The sequence below is a fragment of the Schistocerca americana genome, chromosome 4 (genome assembly GCF_021461395.2).
Source record: "Schistocerca americana isolate TAMUIC-IGC-003095 chromosome 4, iqSchAmer2.1, whole genome shotgun sequence".
In the NCBI taxonomy this organism is placed as follows: domain Eukaryota; kingdom Metazoa; phylum Arthropoda; class Insecta; order Orthoptera; family Acrididae; genus Schistocerca; species Schistocerca americana.
This window is the reverse complement of record NC_060122.1, coordinates 193,682,710-193,702,855: the sequence shown is the minus strand read 5'-3', so window position 1 is coordinate 193,702,855 and position 20,146 is coordinate 193,682,710. Positions and strand designations below refer to the sequence as shown.

The 20,146-nt window shown below is 42.6% G+C and overlaps 2 non-coding genes across 2 annotated transcripts; both read left to right on the top strand.

Annotated features, from left to right (window-relative positions):
• The first annotated feature begins 2,409 nt into the window (after positions 1-2,409).
• Positions 2,410-2,484, top strand: Trnas-cga. The gene has a single exon. It is a non-coding gene; the product is annotated as a tRNA-Ser (tRNA).
• Positions 2,485-19,437: 16,953 nt separating this feature from the next.
• Positions 19,438-19,512, top strand: Trnas-cga. The gene has a single exon. It is a non-coding gene; the product is annotated as a tRNA-Ser (tRNA).
• Positions 19,513-20,146: the final 634 nt, after the last annotated feature.

Below are 20,146 nucleotides of genomic sequence, written 5' to 3'. Positions count from 1 at the left end.
AAGCTTCTGACGCTGTATCAAATTACTTTTAAGAACAACAGTTCGCCGCGGACATTCCTGTCTGAAGTGGCCGGTTTCGTTACATATATGACATGTAGCTTCCTGACCTGTATAAACAATTTGTGCCTTATACCCACAAACAGTTATGTGGGACGGAATATTCGTCTTAACGTCCATCTCTACACTGCGGACACCGTTAAAACACTGCAGTTTAAAGCGAGGCGACCATCTTTCATTTGCAATTGATTTAACGTCTCCGTAGTTTGAAAGAGCTTCCTTAATCTTATCATTTTCAATTTCAATGGGAAGATTCAAGACACGAACGGTTTTGTAATGAATGTCCGCTCTATAGATGGAAACCTTACTTTTATAACCATTTCTATGCACAAAATCTACTTCATAGCCCCACTTTCGTAACACTTTATCAACAGTCGAAGCACTGATTAACTTGACAAAAACACAGTATTTTTCCTGATCCAGTTGCCAGGTATGAACGGTTTCAGAATTTAGTCCAATTACCTGTGTAATCCAGTCATCTATTTCCAGGGATGTCGGCTGAACAGGACGGGATTCCTTGTCAAACGCAAATACCAGAGTATTCTTCCTGAGGTTTGTAGCCATGGTTAATTCAGCGAAGCAATTTCGGTTAAACAACCGAAATTCCACGTAGCAGCAGCAAGACCAGAAAGAGCGATCAGATCACAAGGAACAGGAACGAACACGGAGATTAACGGACGGACAGCACTCGGCGAAGCACAAGTACAGCGATGTAAACACTGAAGCGCAGCGCAACAGTTAACAACGGCCACTCGCGAGCGCGGCTGAAACGGAACTGAACTCGGGACCTTTGCCTTTCGCGGGCAAGTGCTCTACCAACTGAGCTACCGAAGCACGGCTCACGCCCGGTACTCACAGCTTTACTTCTGCCAGTACCTCGTCTCCTACCTTCCAAACTTTACAGAAGCTCTCCTGCGAACCTTGCAGAACTAGCACTCCTGAAAGAAAGGATATTGCGGAGACATGGCTTAGCCACAGCCTGGGGGATGTTTCCAGGATGAGATTTTCACTCTGCAGCGGAGTGTGCGCTGATATGAAACTTCCTGGCAGATTAAAACTGTGTGCCCGACCGAGACTCGAACTCGTGACCTTTGCCTTTCGCGGGCAAGTGCTCTACCAACTGAGCTACCGAAGCACGACTCACGCCCGGTACTCACAGCTTTACTTCTGCCAGTACCTCGTCTCCTACCTTCCAAACTTTACAGAAGCTCTCCTGCGAACCTTGCAGAACTAGCACTCCTGAAAGAAAGGATATTGCGGAGACATGGCTTAGCCACAGCCTGGGGGATGTTTCCAGAATGAGATTTTCACTCTGCAGCGGAGTGTGCGCTGATATGAAACTTCCTGGCAGATTAAAACTGTGTGCCCGACCGAGACTCGAACTCGGGACCTTTGCTTTTCGCGGGCAAGTGCTCTACCAACTGAGCTACCGAAGCACGGCTCACGCCCGGTACTCACAGCTTCACTTCTGCCAGTACCTCGTCTCCTACCTTCCAAACTTTACAGAAGCTCTCCTGCGAACCTTGCAGAACTAACACTCCTGAAAGAAAGGATATTGCGGAGACATGGCTTAGCCACAGCCTGGGGGATGTTTCCAGAATGAGATTTTCACTCTGCAGCGGAGTGTGCGCTGATATGAAACTTCCTGGCAGATTAAAACTGTGTGCCCGACCGAGACTCGAACTCGGGACCTTTGCCTTTCGCGGCAAGTGCTCTACCAACTGAGCTACCGAAGCACGACTCACGCCCGGTACTCACAGCTTTACTTCTGCCAGTACCTCGTCTCCTACCTTCCAAACTTTACAGAAGCTCTCCTGCGAACCTTGCAGAATTAGCACTCCTGAAAGAAAGGATATTGCGGAGACATGGCTTAGCCACAGCCTGGGGGATGTTTCCAGAATGAGATTTTCACTCTGCAGCCATGTCTCCGCAATATCCTTTCTTTCAGGAGTGCTAGTTCTGCAAGGTTCGCAGGAGAGCTTCTGTAAAGTTTGGAAGGTAGGAGACGAGGTACTGGCAGAAGTAAAGCTGTGAGTACCGGGCGTGTGTCGTGCTTCGGTAGCTCAGTTGGTAGAGCACTTGCCCGCGAAAGGCAAAGGTCCCGCGTTCGAGTCTCGGTCGGGCACACAGTTTTAATCTGCCAGGAAGTTTCATATCAGCGCACACTCCGCTGCAGAGTGAAAATCTCATTCTGGAAGCATCCCCCAGGCTGTGGCTAAGCCATGTCTCCGCAATATCCTTTCTTTCAGGAGTGCTAGTTCTGCAAGGTTCACAGGAGAGCTTCTGTAAAGTTTGGAAGGTAGGAGACGAGGTACTCGCAGAAGTAAAGCTGTGAGTACCGGGCGTGAGTCGTGCTTCGGTAGCTCAGTTGGTAGAGCATTTGCCCGCGAAAGGCAAAGGTCCCGAGTTCGAGTCTCGGTCGGGCACACAGTTTTAATCTGCCAGGAAGTTTCATATCAGCGCACACTCCGCTGCAGAGTGAAAATCTCATTCTGGAAATGCAATGCTGTAAATTAATATGAGACTTTTACACTCTCATAGTTTATTCAACAATATTTACTCATATGATTAAGGCTGACAATGTGTACAAAGATGAAACGGAAACAATTTCAAGACAATATCTCGTTATTCAAATGCACAACTTCACAACAATAGTAGGTTGGGGCACTTTAATTTCGTTGCATAGGTCTGCAGTGTAGCTGTCAATTGTGTAAGCTTGGTAAGCAGAAAATCAGTACTAGACTGTGAGCTAATATCTTCAGTACCTTACAGTTACTGCATCTTTTGGGGACGCTGATTTCCTTAAAGTTAAGTAGTGACTGCTAGTTTCCATGCGATCACACACCTTGCCGGCTGCTCTTTCTTCAACAACACATACATTAGGGTAACCAACCAACAAGTGATAGTCACTACAACGCAAATAGTTCCACGAAGCTGCGCGGGATTAGCCGAGCGGTCTAAGGCACTGCAGTCATGCACTCTGCGGCTGGTCCCGGCGAAGGTTCAAGTCCTCCCTCGGGCATGGGTTTGTGTGTTTGTCCTTAGGATAATTTAGGTTAAGTAGTGTGTAAGCTTAGGGACTGATGACCTTAGCAGTTAAGTCCCATAAGATTTCACACACAGTTCCACGAAACGAAGGCACCAAAACCACTTACACCTTCGATGGAGAGCGTTGTTCGAGATGGTCTCGAGGAATCGGTCTGTCCGAGAAACCAGGCACCAAAGCAATGCGATGAGCAACGCCAGGAGTTGACAGCAGGCAGGTGCACCACAAACTTGTGACCGTCCTGCAAGGTAGACCGTCCGCGCCGCTGCTGGCCGAGACCGCGTGTTTTGCTCCTTCGTCCCCTCAAGCACGTCCTAGCGCCTCGTAGCGAGTCCGGCGACCAACTCCACGACCGCCAAATCCCGCCGCCATATCACAACAGGGACAAAGATCGTGGTACAGCCGGGTAATCGATAGTCGAGGCAAAGAGCTGGTGTGCCAGGAAAGGCGCACTACGGCTCACTGATTATTCAAGGAAGTTTCGGGCCAATGATATTTCGACTAGGCACCTGCCAGATATCTTTAGGTCTACCATCGGAGAGTCAAGAATACTTTCTTAGACCCGCAGCTTATTACCGCGCTGTGAGTATTCCACGCATGAGTTAAGAAAGTAGTTGCAAGCTGACCACGCAACCGAACGACCAGTCTCCTCGGCTTTGGTACTGAAGAACAAAACTGTCCTCATGCTTGTCGTTTGCATGGCCATCGGTTGATTCTCTCTTCTTTCGCTACACCAAATCGTGGAAATATTGGGATATCACGTATTATCCAGTTGGTAACAATTGTCACGGTACGTCACGTATTCGCTATTAGTATTTAATAACATCTGGAAATGATGCATCTGCATACTCCATTAAATTTCCAGTGCAAATACAATGTTGAGCTGTCGCAGGGTTGGTTGGTTTTATATGACGATTGCAGTGCTGATTTTCTTCCAAGAAGGCCTACAGAAGCGATCATACTGGCAAGGTATTTTGTAGATTCCACCTTCCACAATAACAAATAGTTCTACATTGATCTCTGGCGATCTGAGGTTTTGGATGATGGATGCAAAATTAATTTCACATGAAATTTATAGCTATCTCGAATAAAATATTGCCTTTGCTGACAGTGCCCTCTTAATCTGTTTACTAGAACTTCCATTATCTCTGAACACTATCCTTAGATGAGAAAAGATATTTGGACAGAAGACTATCTAAGCTCTGTGTACAAATCTTTTAAGCGCAATCATAGTTGGCTGGAAACATATGTCAGTATGATAAGACGTATGATAAACTAAATGACCCAGATAGTCATCATCTTCCTGTTAAAAATATCCAGAAAAATTAGAGAACGCTTTTGTGAATGAAACTGAGGTGATGTAAAATCTCCATTAATTGATCTTCTCCATGAGGTCACACTATGGAAGAATCGAGTACATACCTGGGTTAAAGGTCTATGACTCCAGCGCATCTCTCTTCAAAGTCGTCTATTTTACCGACGATCCCACGAAATAGCGGTAGTGTTATTGAATAGTAATCAGAAACGTCCTGGGTCCTCTTCCCGAGTCCAAACACTGCTTACGTTTTGAATAGATGCTCTCAGCAATGGATGCAAAGTATTTCAAGTCAAGAAAAAAGCGTTGTCAAAGAGAGAGAGGAAGGGGGGGGGGGGGGTATAGGACAGTTGCAGGACAACATCTTGTCCTTGAATATCAAATCAAATATCTGTCAGTTGTCTAATTTCCAGACTGTTATTTTGTTAGGCTACCAGTTTCGATGATATATTACCTCATCTTCAGGCCCCCTGACCCACGTGTAGGAATATTCCAGTCTCAGTGCAGCAGACGATCGCGGTATAAAGTAGAAATCTACAGATACCACTCTTTGAATTGTGGCCCCTACTTTGCCCGGAACCGAGGTTGGAATGACCCTACATATCGGCCAGTGGGCATAGAGCTGGCGTAATACATCGCCGAAATTGGTAGCTCAGTAGAATAAGTTTAGAAATTAGGTGACTGAAAGGTGTTTCATCTGCCATTCTGTACTGAAGATCCGACTCTGAAAAGATTGTAAAGGGACATCCTCCTCTAGCATTACTTTTTCACAGCAGTAGTAGTTAATTCCAGAAACATTTTTCGAATTTTGAACAGGTCAGTACTATCTCATCTGCTTTCTTGAAAAATTTCATGTAATTTTATACACAACATGTTATATTTCAAGCTAAAATTTATCAAAAGGAATTATTTTATTTTCGTTGTTACCATCGATATTTATTAGCTCTGAATGTACAGTTGAAACTCTTTATCAGAAACATTTAAAATTACAAAATATTTGGCAGACTTAAAATTTCTATCATTAATTACGCAATCTAGTACCGTTTACGTTTATTTCTGAATTCATTTATAAAATAATAATCTAAGCTAATAGAAATACATCTGTCAAGAAAAATTGTAAACCCTTTAGAATATTTTCAGAGTGAGGTAGTACTAAGCAAGCCTCTGATGTGATCGGAAGTTTTTTGGAATTTTGGGAAAAAATGTAATTTCGGCTTTGTCAGTGTGAAAATTTAAAGACAATGTGATAGAGTAAAATGTAGGACAATAAAGTGTCGTGACAAAAATTCTGCAAAAGACATTATTCAAAATTACTTAGATCAGTGGAACCATGAGAACCTAAAATGTGAGAATGTCAGCTGAAAGAATCAGACCCACAGACATGAAGAGGAAATATAGGTAAACAGGAAAAAATAAGTACATATTGTGAATCTTACTCCTCTCGAATCTTCCGAAAAGACTTCACTATTGTGGATAGTAGCAACAACAAAAAAAGTAGTAGTAGATTGCAAGACGGACATACAGAGTTTTTCCCTTGGTGTACACTTCCCCTACAAACGGAAGAATTAGCCATGATCAGCGACATGAAGAAGCGGAAGACACTGTAAACAAATGTATAATAAAAGTACAGTATATCGTGTATCCATAGGACTCGTGTTCTGTAAAATAATGAAATAGGGTTTCCATTTTCAGAGATGGAAAATAATACTATCTTTAGATTAACATCACAAAAATGTTGTTGTTGTTGTGGTCTTCAGTCCTGAGACTGGTTTGATGCAGCTCTCCATGCTACTCTATCCTGTGGAAGCTTCTTCACCTCCCAGTACCTACTTCAACCTATATCCTTCTGAATCTGCTTAGTGTATTCAGCTCTTGGTCTCCCTCTACGATTTTTACCCTCCACGCTGTCCTCCAGTACTAAATTGGTGATCGCTTGACGCCTCAGAATATGCCCCACCAACCGATTCTTTCTCCTAGTCAAGTTGTGACACAAATTTTTCTTCTCTCTAATTCAGTACCTCCTCATTAGGTATGTGATCTACCCATCTAATCTTCAGCATTCTTCTGTAGCACCACATTTCGAAAGCTTCTATTCTCTTCTTGTCCAAACTATTTATCGTTCACGTTTCACTTCCATATATGGCTACACTCCATACAAATACTTTCAGAAACGACTTCCCCACACTTAAATCTATACTCGATGTTGACAAATTTCTCTTCTTCACAAACCTTTCCTTGCCATTGACAGTCTACTTTTTATATCCTCTTTACTTCGACCATCCTCAGTTATTTTGTTCCCCAAATACCAAATTCATTTACTACTTTAAGCCTCTCATTTCCTAATCTAATTCCCGTAGCATCACCTGATATAATTCGACTACATTCTATTATCCTCGTTTTGCTTATGTTGATGTTCATCTTATATCCTTCTTTCAAGACACTGTCTATTCCGTTCAACTGCTCTTCCAAGTCCTTTGCCGTCTCTGGCAGAATTACAATGTCATCGGCGAACCTCAAAGTTTTTACTTCTTCTCCATGGATTTTAATACCTACACCGAATTTTTCATTTGTTTCCTTCACTGCTTGCTCAATATAGAGATAGAATAACATCAGGGAGGGGCTGTAACCCTGTCTCACTCCCTTCCCAACCACTGCTTCCCTTTCATGCCCCTCGACTCTTATAACTGCCATCTGGTTTCTGTACAAATTGTAAATAGCCTTTCACACCATGTATTTTACCCCTGCGACTTTCAGAATTTGAAAGAGAGTATTCCAGTCAACATTGTGGGAAGCTTTCTCTAGGTCTACAAATGCTAGAAACGTAGGTTTGCCTTTCCTTAATCTAGCTTCTAAGATAAGTCGTAGGGTCAGTATTGCCTCACGTGTTCCGATATTTCTACGGAATCCAAAACTGATCTTCCCCGAGGTCGGCTACTACTAGTTTTTCCATTCGTCTGTAAAGAATTCGTGTTAGTATTTTGCAGCCGTGACTTATTAAACTGACAGTTTGGTAATTTTCACATTGTCAACACCTGTTTTCTTTGGGATTGGAATTATTATATTCTTTTTGAAGTCTGAGGGTATTTCGCGGAATGCCGGACATTTGCCACGCTGGACATTTGCCACGCCGGACATTTGCCACACTTGCCCCTTCGCCAGGTAGCTTGAGTAGCGATCCCTGAGGTAAGGGACGCCCTTTCCCGCACTACCTCTGTCCGCTTTCAAACCGCCGTCTCCACATCTTACTCGATACAACCAGTACGTAAGCGACCTTCTTCTGTGACATCTTGGCCAAATACAGAGCTTCTTCTCCGAAATCGAAATATTTACAACTTTCGGGAAACGAAAGCAATACCGACGATTATGTCAGTATGTAATTAGTTCTGCCAAGTATAAATATAGATTCCTCTGTCTGTACGGTAGATTCCTTTCGCGCTTACTGATTGCGATAGAAACAGTCCATCGGCATGGGAGCAACAAGAAAGAATCGATGAAACGTGAATGCAAATATACGCTAATCATTTCTTTTTTATCACTGAATTTGTGCCTACTTTAATAATTACAACTGCATACCCAAAAACAATAGGAAAAGAATAAATGGGTTTGTAAATGTTTGAAAAGAAGAACGACATACTCCATATTAATTCACTCTCTAAAAATATTAGTTAATTAAGTGAAGCGGGACAATGTTCAAAACATAACTGAAAACACGCTCACTAAATAGAGATAAGATCATCTATGATTGACATGTCATCTAAAGTCGACTTACAATTTTAAAATGTTAGAAATAAGGAAATGAAGTAATACAGAATGCTACGCTTGAAACGTACGTTGTTGTTCCACATTGTTTAGCTCTGGTATTTACAGTGTCACAGAGAAAGCATCTTAGGTTCTGGAGGGAAAAGCCGTAATTCTAATTATCTGCACTACAATAAAAACAAGAAGGACAACTTAAGGAAAAATAATGTAAGCTCACAATCGACTTTGAAGCAGATAGTTCCTGTGACTTGGTATGGGCAGAGGTTATATTCGACAACCGGAATAAATTAATAACTGGCTCCTTTTACTTACCCCCTGTCTCAGATGATACAGTTGCTGAACAGTTCAAAGAAAAGAAAACTTGAGTCTCATCACAAATAAGTACCCTACTCACACAATTAAAGTTGGCAGTTACTTCAATCTACCTTCCGCATATTGACAAAAATACATTTTCATACCCTATTGTAATTAGAAAACAACTTCCGTAATTGTTCTAAATGCTTTTTTTTTAAATTATTTGTAACAATTACTTGACGAGGCCATTCAAATTGTAAATGGTTACGAAAACACACTTGACCTCTTAGCCACAACTAATCCCGAGCATCACGACGGATACAGGGATTAGTGAACATGCAGTCGTAGAGAGGCTCACTTCCGTAACAAGGAAATTCACCAAAACTAAACGCGAAATATATCTGCTTATATAAGCAGCTAAAAATTCGCGTGACGTCTTTCTAAGAAATAGTCTCCAATCCTTCCAAACTATGTAAATGAAGACCATATTTTGCTTAAGTTCAAAGAAATAGTATCAACAGCACTCGAGATATTCATACCAAATAAATTAATAAGAGACGGAACTGATCCCCCATGGTACACAAAACACGACAAAAAGCTGTTGCAGGAGCACCGCAAAAGGCACGTATAATTTAGACGAACACAAAATCTCCAAGATTGGTGAAGTTTTACTGAGGCTCGAGATTTGGTGCGGATTTCAATGCGAGATGCATTTAAATAGTTTCCACAACAAAACTCGCTCTAGAAATGTGGCGGAAAATCCAAAGAGATACTGGTCCCATGTTAAGTAAACCAGCAGTAAAGTACCTTTACTGCGCGACAGCGACGGTAATGTTACTGATGACAGTGCCACTAAAGTGGAGTTAGTAAATGCATTTTCCGAAATTCCTCCACCAAAGAAGACGAAGTAAATATTCCAGAATTCGAAATGAGAACAGCTGCAAACATAATTTAGAAGTAGATATCCCTGGTGTTGCAAAGCTACTGAAATTATACTGGCAGTGACAGAGGAAATGATCAAATATCTTTTCAAAAAGTCTCTAATGTATAAGAAAAGTAGGTCTAATATATTTGTTTCTGATGTTCTTTAGTAACAATTAATTTTCAGTAATAAGCTCCTTGCTTTTACTAACCTGTTCAAAGATAATCAACAATTTAGTAAGAAATTTTAATTTTTGAAGGACTATATCTAAATGTACTTAAGTAGATTTACATCTACTATAAATGTTTGCAGCTAAACTTAAATAAAAAATATTTGAGGTGCCAAAATTGTCAACCTTAGCATCAGATCAGTTTTGGGATGTCAATTTTAGGTGCAATTCAAAGGTTCAGTTCCCATTTTATTTTACGAAAGCATTTACTATCAGTTTAACAAACCATGATATTTTAGGTGATAGTTGCGATTCTGAAGCTTAAGAAAATTATTTTAGAACCCACAATTATTTAATAGTATGGCCATAATATTGGAAGGTAGAAAAAAAGTTATCTTAACGTGACAACAAAAGGGATACTTTTGTGAGGCTTGAAACACTTTTTAATTTTTACATTAAAGGCTGATTCGCGTCACACTTTGCACAGGCTTTGGACCGTGAAAATAATAAATGACCATTACCATTCTGGTGTGTGTAAAATCAGCCTAAACACGCTGAGCTAATGTACACTCTATTTACAATTACAATTTAGTATTAGCTCCGAAAATGCTGCTTCAATGTTTTAATAATTTTATCTCAGTAACCTGCGAGGACTCAGTGGTCTTCATAGCTTTTAATACATTATTTTTAACATATTTTAGTCCAGTTTCTGGGCAATGGCTTTCAAGCAAGGCCTAATGTTGCCAGTCTCTTCATAATTCTTTACGATTCTCTCTACCCTGTCATCCAGCTTCAAGTACTTCTTCTTCCTCTTCTTACCTTCAAGATTCATTTCTAATTTCATGTACATGCAGTTTGTGAGCTCTGCTTCCTTTTTCAAGCACTCCACCAAATAGTAGATTTTAGAGTGAGAGTTTCCAATAATACTACTTATTTAGTTGTGCTATCCTTCAACAGCATTCGTCGTTCGGTGCCTTTTCCGTAACAGTCCCGCATTTCTATTGCGATATCCTCATTCTCTAGCCAGTTATATCCACAAAGTAGTAAAAAAATTGAGAGAACCTTCCGTTATCAGGAGCTTCTGCATAAATCTCAATCCTCCGGTTTTACAACTGCCAGCGCTGCACACATGCTGAAGTGAAGTCTTAAATCCTCGTACTAGCGGTACTCCTCAGTTAGACAGAGAACTCGAATTCTTCTCCATAAACTTTTCTTCATATGGAAATAGAATCCATTTATTTCAGTTGTGAGAAAAACTTGAGGAATGGCCGATAAAGCAGCTGCCTCAAAGTCCACCTTTACTTGTTTTGACACCACTTAGAGACTGCCTGTTTTATCAGACGAAACAGACGAACATATGTGTCTTTCTTCTTATTAGGGAGCAGTGCAAATACAGTAGGAAGAATGATAATTTCTTTAATCGGGCATCTTAAGTCTACGTGTATGGTATAGATCTGTGCAAACTGCTTGCTGCATCTCTTAAATGTTCCATCCATAAAAAAATGGGAACATGTTTTTAAACTTTCTTTTCCTTTGCTTCCACTAAAAATCATTATTCTCACCTCAAATCTATCGTCTTCCAGAAGGAAACTACTGCCATCTCCCATTTTTAATAGATCTTCATGAAGATCAATTTCATAAGAGTTCTTAGGCTCTTGTTGGTACCCCCATTCTTGACTCCATCGACGAAGCATGGTTGTCTTCATAGATTCTGAATTAGGCATCACTGTAACGAAGTCATAAACTTTGTTATGTAGATTTCCCTTTTCATCCGCTTATATCTCCGATAACTGTGTAGTTTCTTCTCGAGACCTTCTCTTCGCTCTTTCCACTTGCTTTCTCACTTTCAGAGCTGCATCGTCAGGTGGTCCACAGAGATGTTTTAATACGCTCAACACTTCTCCGTTCCTCGAAAGCAGTTTTCCTTTGCAATGATCCGCTTTTCGGCATAAGCACACCCATGTAACACCTTCTTTAGATTCCCTCTGTTTAAGATACACGTAACCTTTCTAATGTGCAGGAGGCCTGCCCTTGTTTGTTGTAATAACCTCCATACTGATGGTCACGTTAGGAACTTCTAAAGCAAACTGGGCGGGCGAGTGAGGAGGAGAAGGTGGAGGAGGAGGAGGAGGAGGAGGGTGGGTGGAGACAAGGGACCAAACCCTTTGGCGCAGCTAAAACGTGGCAAATGTCCGGCGTGGCAACTGTCCGGACACCATTTCGCCTGTCTCATACACCTTGCTCACCAGATGGTAGAGTTTTGTCAGGGCTGGCTCTCCCAAGGCTGTCAGTAGTTCTAATAGAATGTTGTCTACTCCCGGGGCCTTGTTTCGAGTCACAAAAATAATTTTAGATAATTATTACTTACAAATATATTGATGAATGTTTCAATTTCAGTAAATATGGAATGCGTGCTTTTAGATCATTTTGGTTCATATGAAATGTGTGCTTTTACATTGTTTTCAACAAGGCTTCAAATTTAGGTTTTACGTCAGCTTCGACCTCTTCTTCAACGTTGGTAGGAAAAATAAAAAATGTTTTCTTCTGTAAGACGTTTAAGAATATTCAAATTGTCTTCCATGAAGTTTGTTGAGGGATATAGCCTATATTGTTAGCAACCGGAGGAATAAACACGAGAGTAAGAAAAGTGTAAAGATACAACAAAAATACTAACTATCTCACTGCACTGATTACGCTCTTGTGACCCAATAGAAAATTCGATGCGAGGGAGAAAATGGTTGGAAGGATGTGTGTTGCAGTACCAATGTAAATTTACTTTTTTGTAGCTTAGGAACAAGCGTAAAGCATGTATGAACCTGAAAGAACGTAAGAGATATACTGGAATGTACTGCCTAAGTGTTAGGCATCCAAGGAAGTCACGTGTGCATCGATATGATACCGAATACTTCTCATTAATCTTTTGGGCGTCTCGCACTTGGGTGAACGTGAAACGAGAAACGCCTGTCCGTCTGCTCTGTGAGAAACGATGAGTAGCTGACACCTGGCGGCAACTCAGCTGCGAACGGTGACTGCGAGCACAGTGCGACAACAAAGGGCCAAAGGGCAGCTCGGCATCTGGCGTGACAAATGAGCTCCGCCGAGTGTTAATGGCTCCCGCGGGACGCGTCTGCCCCTTGCTGAAGTTGGCCAGCCTGCAGGGACAGGTGCGTCTCCTCACTCCGCCACGCTCTGCAGGCGAACTTCACCAGGTGCTCAGTGTGTTGCAATTATTCTCAAACGGTTAAACAGGACAATGAGGAACTTGCTTGCGAGTGACAATTAGAAGTTGTCTATAACCTTGGCAGTGCTACATTCCTTGGCATTAAAGCTGCACAACAATGAAGACACCATGCAATAAACGTCCAATTGTTGTAAAGTGAGCTACAAGCTTGGATAGCAAATGATTGGCACATGAGCACAGCCACACATAGTACTCAGGAGTAACAGCATCTTCGTGTATTTAAGGACAAATTGCACAGCGGGTTTCTCACTCTGGAATCACAATCGAATGTGTCCGTATTGTACAACAACAGGGTCGTTGTCTATGGAGACCGCATTTTGTGGTCCCGTGGTATGAGTGCTCCCAATGATCTGACCACCCAATGGGATTATGAAATCGAATAGTGCAGGACAGGCATACTCAAGGCCATGCAGCGTCTCAATGCCACCAACATCGTAGAGGAGAGACACATTACTTGCCCAGACGCTTACACTCGTGCTGCCACGTCACTTATTTTGACTCAGAAAACGGGCTCTTTTGCAGAAAGAGCTGAGTACATGTGGATAATGCGACGACGTATGGAACACAACGGACTCTATAAACAATAAACACGGCGATCTCTGTTTCGCGTTTCCTCGTACAGAGAGAGAGGTGCGCCGACAGTAATGCGCCCAACGACATCGCTGAGTTGGGTTGGGTTGTTTCAGGGAGAAGACCAGACAGCTAGGTCATCGGTCTCATCGGATTAGGAAAAGACGTGGAAGGAAGTCGGCCGTGCCCGTTCAAAGCAACCATCCCGGTATTTGCCTAGAGCGATGTAGGGAAATCACGGAAAACCTAAATCAGGATGGCCGGACGAGGGATTGAACCATCGTCCTCCCAAATGGGAGTCCACTGTGCTAGCCACTGCGCCACCTCTCTCGGTGACATCGCTGGACACAGGAGTGACACCACATTATCTTTCCAGACGAGTACCAGTTCTGCTTACAGCATCACGATTGATGTATCCATGCGTGGAGGTTCCCCACAGAACAGGCGCTGATTTCATTCCACATCTTCATTTGAGACCAGCATCAGGATTCAATTATGGGCGAGCTGAATACACAAAACGAACGTTCCTGGACTGCACAGCATACATTACATTTCTGACGTGTCAAGGCTGGTAGTTGTGCCCTATGTATGTAGTCTGCATGACAGTAGCTTTCAGCAAGATAACAGGAGTCCATATTTTGCCCGTGCTGTCGTCACCTACTTCGATACTCAGGTGTTAGACTTTTCCCCTGGACAGCACCTTCTGTAGGTCCCTCACCCACTGGAAACATCTGGCCATGGACTGCCGAGGGAGTGGCACAGTGCCAGTCGTCAAGCACTCGATTTAACTCAGTTGTAGAACTGAGGGCACATTGAATGACGTACACATCATCCAAACTAAAGTCCACTGGACGTCCAGCTGGGTTTCAGATATTGTTCCAGCTTGACACGGAATTTTGCGTCCTAAATTTCGCACCCTATATACTACCAAATCTCCTCCAAATTTAATCATATCTTCCTGATTTACTGTACGTGCACAGCGCGGAAAATTACGTTCCTTTCTATCCCTCTAGGAGTGTTAATAGTAATTGCCAGCAGTGTAGATGAATGGAAAAGTAGTACCCTCTGCTCAGGGTAGCCCTTTTTGTAACGCTAATCACTACCTTCTAAACAGGCACACCTCTCTACCCAACATTACAAATCTGTGGTTAAATGAACCTGAACGAAACTAAACAGTGGTTAATTGATGATCTATTCACATGATCGGTTTCTCTGCGTTAAAGTAGCATCTTCATTTGATAAGTAATGTGGCACAGATTAGCATAGGGGTTAGGCCTCCAGTGTTCCTAGGTACTAAATACAACCCCATGAAGAGGGGAAATTACCGATAAATAATAACCGACAGAGCCTTGGGGCGAATAGTGCAGAATGTGAGGCACCTGCAATTGGTTGTCGCGAGAGTAAAGCACTGGAGGCGGTCTGTTGTATACTATTTGGCGGGGATCGCCATCCGACCGGAGGCTCAAGTGGACGCTAGTGGTCTTCCACCGTTGAGTAGCGTTTCCGGTCGGATGGCGATCCCTGCTAAGGTTAGTATACAGGTGACTGCCTCCACTGCTTTACTCTGGTGACAACCAACTACGGGTGCCTCATCTCCTGCATTATTCGCTCCAGTACTCTGTCGGTTATTATTTGTTGATCAGTTGCCCTCTTTAAGCGGTTGGATTTCGTGAGTGCGATCGTTGGGGGCGACTCCGTATGCTAATTAATGTGACACTATGTATCACTTGAAGACGCTGCTTTAATGCAGCAAACCCAGTCGTGTGAATAAATCAACAATTATGAATTGTTTACGGTTTTATTCGAGACCAATGTACCATGAATTTCAACGACTGCGCCTGCCAGTGTTACATGACTGTATGTGACCAACAGTCGAGTAAAGAAAAGAGGGTGTGTTTCAGATAACTGAATTATAGATGTGTATTTGGGTTTGTGCGATGAAAGCAGGCCTACCGTTCCACTTTCACTGGCACTACCAAACTGATCATACAGCTCCATCGATTTCGGCTTTTAAGTCCCACCAGTGCTACATCCGTGGTGTTTTGTCTTGATCGTAAGCATTCTCTGTGAGCTAGTAACCTCCTTCTATAAATGTAGCTATCTGATTCCTCGTAGAAACACACGCTTCATTGTTAACCGTCCCCGTTGTTAGTAACATTCTCGCGTGAGATGCTTTCCTCCTAAAACTAACAACTGTGTCGTTCATTCAATGGCAGGTGATGTAATGAAGCAGACGTGCATCACAGAGGGGTTAACGGATATCTGCGAAACGGATTCAAATTTTCTTTCTCCCCACTCAGTACCCATTTTACATAATGTATGAGAATTGTGTCTTAATTGTGTCTGTTAGGAGTAGGTGACCGTAATGAGTCCTCCAGATTAACGTCCCCAAACGGTGGACGAATCGTACGTAATCAATAGTGTCACGTGCCCTCACTTCACGAGACGCAGCTTTGTAAATGCGAAATTTTTTTCTTTGTGCCATCTGATGCGGCCCACTACGAAATCGTCTCGTGTGCCAACCTCTTCATCTTGCAGCCCACGTCCTCATTTATTTGTTAGACTTATAGCAATCTCTGTCTTCCTGTACTGTTTTACCCTCTACAGCTCGCTCTAGTACCATGGATGTGATTCCGTGATGTCTTAAATGTCCTACCATCCTGTCCCTTCATGTTATGAGTATTTTCCATGTATCCATTTTCTCGCTGATTCTCCCGAGGACCTCTTCATTCATTACCTTATCAGTCCATCAAATCTTCTACATTCTTCTGTAGCACCACATCTCACATGCTTCGATTCTCTTATTTTTCAGATTCCCCACATTCCTTATTTCACTACCAGACAATGCTGCGCTTCAGTATACATTAGCAGAAATTTTTTCGTATATTTCATACCAGCAGACTTAATCGTCATTTCCAGTCGGGATGTTAAGTTTCATATTCTTCTCATTCCCGCCACATCTCATTACTATCGTCTTTCTTTGATTTACTCTCAATCCACGTTCTCCACATTCTGTACTTATAAAGCTGTTCATTCCATTCAGCAGATCCTGTAACTCCTATTCACTTTCACTAAAGATAGCAATGTCATCAATGAATCTTATCATTGATCTACTTTCACCATGAATTTTAATTCCTCTGTTGAATCTTTCTTTAATTTCCGATATTGCTTCTTCGATGTATGGGTTGAACAGTAGGGGCGAAAGACTACATTCCCGTATTTAATACGAGCACTACATTGTTGGTCGTCCACTTCTATTGCTCCATCTTGGATCTTGCACATATTGTATATTACCAGTCTTTCCCTATAGCTCACTCTTAATTTTCTCATAATTTTGAACATCTTGCACCATTTTACGCTGTCAAACGTTTTTTCCAGGTCGACACATCCTCTGAACGGTCTTTACTTGTCTTCAGTCTTGATTACACTATCAACAACAACTTCAGAACTGCCTCTCTGGTGCCTTTACGTTTACAAAAGCCAAAATGACCGTCATCTAACATATCCTTAGTTTTTCTTTTCCTCTCTTCTTTACATCACTCTTCTCGGCCTCGTATATGCGTGACCTGCTGATCCTGAGATAATTCTCGCACTTGTCGTTATTCCACAATGTACTTTTACAAGATACACACCGTTCTTACGCCGAAAAGTGTATAACAATTAAGACGGCTCTCCAAATATTGTGAAATACGTTAAATGCATGTTGTTGTTCTGTAATACATACTACACAGCTGGAAGGAAAGTTAGTACACCCTTTTAGAAGTTGCGGATTCACTGAATGTTTATTGTTTCAACAGTGTACATGGAGTACATGAAATGATTACAGTTACAAATCAATTGAACAAGCCGTTCTGAGGCACCTGAAACACTCGTATTAGTACGTGTAGCCTCCACCGGGGCAACGCGGGCGGTTACTCCGGCATCGGCGAATACTGTCCTGGGAAACGTTATTCCACACCTACCTTGATCTGTTCACGTATTTCTGTAAGAATTATTGGCTGACAAATCTGAAGAGGCACTTCTCGTCCCACCACATCCCACAAGTGCTCGGCCGGCCGTGGTGGCCGAGCGGTTCTAAGCGCTTCAGTCCGGAACCGCGCGACTGCTACGGTAATAGGTTCGAATCCTCCCTCGGGCATGGATGTGTGTGATGTCCTTAGTTAGGTTTAACTAGTTCTAAGTTCTAGAGGACTGATGACCTCCGATGTTAAGTCCCATAGTGCTCAGTGCCATTGGAACCATTTGAACAAGTGCTCGATTGAAGACATGTGCGGTGAAATCTTGGCCAGGGAAGATGCTGCTGGTCTTACAGAGCACGTTGAGTTTCACGGAGAGTGTGTGGGCTATATCCACATTTTAATAACCACATTTTAGATGATTGGAGATTACTGTGGCGTTTTATGAATATTTTCTTGATTTTTTTGTTTTGAACGACTTTAGTAATATTTTACCTATAAGAACAGAGCAATTACCAAAAGTATTAAAGTTCAAAGCAACTGAATATCCAATATAAAACTCTATGGAAGCCTAAATAAGACTGTGTAAGCACTATGTTAGGTTACTACCGTTATTACTGTAACTGTTTCCACTATTCTTACGCAAGCTCTACCAATACCAACTTTATTTTCATACGTAAATTTGTGCAGAGAACAGGAAGGCAAACGACATAGTTTTCTCACTCGGATTATGAACTGATGCCCCAGACAGGAAAAAACATATTTTTTAAGAAACTGTGCAACTTCTTGATGTACTAATTTATCTAAACTGCATCCCTGAGACCTCCGTGAAATCGAGTGAAAGAAACAAACATTACGCTCATGTAGCCAAGCAGGGGGAAAGGTTTCATGGCGCCGACGCAACGTGGGGCCCGAGAAGAAAATGGAGAGGGCAGTTAGCGCGAATTTGTGTCTTTGGTGAAATCTTTACATTATTTACAACTTTTGGACGGAATGGGTTAACGTGTACGTATAGTGTACTTATCGTAGACTATTTAATGTTTTCAGAATGAGATTTTCACTCTGCAGCGGAGTGTGCGCTGATATGAAACTTCCTGGCAGATTAAAACTGTGTGCCCGACCGAGACTCGAACTCGGGACCTTTGCCTTTCGCGGGCAAGTGCTCTACCAACTGAGCTACCGAAGCACGACTCACGCCCGGTACTCACAGCTTTACTTCTGTCAGTATCTCGTCTCCTACCTTCCAAACTTTACAGAAGCTCTCCTGCGAACCTTGCAGAACTAGCACTCCTGAAAGAAAGGATATAGCGGAGACATGGCTTAGCCACAGCCTGGGGGATGTTTCCAGAATGAGATTTTCACTCTGCAGCGGAGTGTGCGCTGATATGAAACTTCCTGGCAGATTAAAACTGTGTGCCCGACCGAGACTCGAACTCGGGACCTTTGCCTTTCGCGGGCAAGTGCTCTACCAACTGAGCTACCGAAGCACGACTCACGCCCGGTACTCACAGCTTTACTTCTGTCAGTATCTCGTCTCCTACCTCCCAAACTTTACAGAAGCTCTCCTGCGAACCTTGCAGAACTAGCACTCCTGAAAGAAAGGATATAGCGGAGACATGGCTTAGCCACAGCCTGGGGGATGTTTCCAGAATGAGATTTTCACTCTGCAGCGGAATGTGCGCTGATATGAAACTTCCTGGCAGATTAAAACTGTGTGTCCGACCGAGACTCGAACTCGGGACCTTTGCCTTTCGCGGGCAAGTGCTCTACCAACTGAGCTACAGAAGCACGACTCACGCCCGGTACTCACAGCTTTACTTCTGTCAGTAGAGCACTTGCCCGCGAAAGGCAAAGGTCCCGAGTTCGAGTCTCGGTCGGGCACACAGTTTTAATCTGCCAGGAAGTTTCATATCAGCGCACACTCCGCTGCAGAGTGAAAATCTCGTTCTGGAAACATCCCCCAGGCTGTGGCTAAGCCATGCCTCCGCTATATCCTTTCTTTCAGGAGTGCTAGTTCTGCAAGGTTCGCAGGAGAGCTTCTGTAAAGTTTGGAAGGTAGGAGACGAGATACTGACAGAAGTAAAGCTGTGAGTACTGGGCGTGAGTCGTGCTTCGGTAGCTCAGTTGGTAGAGCACTTGCCCGCGAAAGGCAAAGGTCCCGAGTTCGAGTCTCGGTCGGGCAAACAGTTTTAATCTGCCAGGAAGTTTTATTTCATGTTTTGTCCTTTTTCGTGTTCCGTGTCCATTTAAAAATTGAAATTACAAACACTGAAATTTAAAGGCATTACTCTAAAGGGCTGAATATCGGATGAAGATCTCTGGACAATACACATACGTCAGTATCGACGTAAAGATAACACACTGGAATTTGCGAGGTTGTGTCTCGTTTTATAAATTTAATTTCTTTACCTGGATTTATTGCGCTCTAGCAGAGCCTTAGTAAATTGTGTTTAATCATTCAAGGCACGATCTCCATAAATTCAGATTTTATTTAATTTCCTTTCATCTTTTGGAGGACACATTGCATTGTCTATGATAGGTGTGCCGTCGAAGAGATACTAACGAGGCGTGTAAAGTATAAAGGTAGATTTTTCTTTTTAAAACTGAAATAGGACTGGTAACAAATAAATTTAAAGTTTGCTAAACGCACTAGTCGCGAAAGGATAAATACGGAACAATTAATTGAATTCAAATCGAGAGAGAATTTAGACGATGGAAGATGCCGTATTAGGAAACGATCAAGCGGTGATTTACCGTGGTATCTCAAATTTTGAGTTAAGTAACTCTGACAAAAGCAGTTGTCAGGTGGCCTCTAGT